This window comes from Suricata suricatta, chromosome 3 (assembly GCF_006229205.1).
Source record: "Suricata suricatta isolate VVHF042 chromosome 3, meerkat_22Aug2017_6uvM2_HiC, whole genome shotgun sequence".
Classification (NCBI taxonomy): Eukaryota; Metazoa; Chordata; class Mammalia; order Carnivora; family Herpestidae; genus Suricata; species Suricata suricatta.
Window position 1 is genome coordinate 13,347,956 of NC_043702.1, and position 1,575 is coordinate 13,349,530.

The 1,575-nt window shown below is 48.6% G+C and overlaps 1 non-coding gene across 1 annotated transcript; it reads left to right on the forward strand.

Annotated features, from left to right (window-relative positions):
• Positions 1–1,105: 1,105 nt before the first annotated feature.
• TRNAF-GAA lies at positions 1,106–1,178 on the forward strand. The gene has a single exon. It is a non-coding gene; the product is annotated as a tRNA-Phe (tRNA).
• The last annotated feature ends 397 nt before the right edge of the window (positions 1,179–1,575 follow it).

Sequence of the window (1,575 nt, forward strand, 5' to 3'; positions counted from 1 at the left end):
CTTAGAGGGAGTAATCGGTTTGTCTTGGCTCAGACTGGGATTTCGGCTGACCCTGCCTGAGGCGAGATGCGCAGCAGGAGGTGAAGTGCGTGTGCACCATCACAGACTCAACCCCCAGCGGGGATCGTGTTAACATTGGGGGAGGAATGAGTGCACAGCTGTTGCCTGAGGCAGCGCCGGGAGCTGCTGGAAATGAGCTGGGAGCTCCTGTAGCCTGTGTGCGCACCCAGGTCTCCACCGCCGCCAATTCCCTGCCGGGATCACACAGAGGTGGGGGCTATTTTTTCCCTGTTGGCACCCGGGATTCAGGTTTCGCGGGGCCAATGCTGGGGGCAAGATGCGCCATGGAAATGAGGTGCGTGCTTCCACTCCCAAAACCGAGGTCGAAGTGAGCACCCCTATCACCGCTGTGGCAGCGGTCACCCACTCCTCGCCAAGATGGTGCTGGGCTGGAAGCTGTTCCTTCCCTTGCACGCCACCTGGGTTCGGGATTTAGGCTACCCAGCAGTTATCTATGGAGTGAGCTTCTCTCTCCAAGCGCAGTTAAGCGTTCTTTACCTCTTCCCCAGAGACAGTACTATGAGCGTGCTCAGTCTCTCGTCTCTTCCCTTTGTCTCTCGGGCTCCACGCGCTTGCCCTGCGTTGGGCTGGGGCTCCCACCTCTCCTGCCCGTCTCGGCTGGCCCGTTTTCTAATCTCCCCAGTTCGCACTCACTCACTCAGGTATCCTTCAGGTTCTCTTCCTTCTGGAGTCTGTATTTTCTCCTTCTGCTCTTGCAGATGAGAGCAGTGTCTTTCTCAGTTCGATCGATGGGACAGACGAAGTTTACAGAGCTCCCTTCCTCTCCGCCATCTTGGCTCCTCTCCCTATAAAATCCATACTATATTTTTAAATGGGAAAAAAAGATCACAAGACAGTTAGAAACATAATGAGAAAAGTGAAACTGTGTATTACTTTGGCTTAAAGACAGGGATCTCAACTCATCGCCTCTGTGACAGTTGTTAAATGTCTACCTCTAGCTGAACCTGAAGACTGATTTTTTTTTGTACTGTTGCCAAACAAATATTATTCCATTATGGTTACACAAGAAAAGCTGTCCCAACAAGCTGAAATAGCTCAGTTGGGAGAGCGTTAGACTGAAGATCTAAAGGTCCCTGGTTCAATCCCGGGTTTCAGCAGTGTTTTTGATGTTTATGCTAAGGGTACTTTCTGGCAGTCTTAACCAAAATGTAAGCTGTTAGCGGAATATGAGGGTCTCATGCCTTGGGTGGATCATTGGCTCTTTAGGGAGGGGTGATGTCAGATGGCTTGGGGGGCCCTTTTTATATAAACCTACCAGCAACATTGTACTTCCTGACTGTAATAATAATAATAATAGCTAACTTATCTAAGGTACTTACTATGTCAAGGTTTCTTCTAAGCTCTGTGTATTAATTTACTTAAAATGGCCACTAAAATTCTTGGTTAGTACTTGTTAAATCAGTGACCCTTGTGCTGGAGGCCTGGAATGTGGTAGGTACACAGTTAATGATTTTTACTTTGAGCATCATTATTATTTATATTGGCTAGGAAATT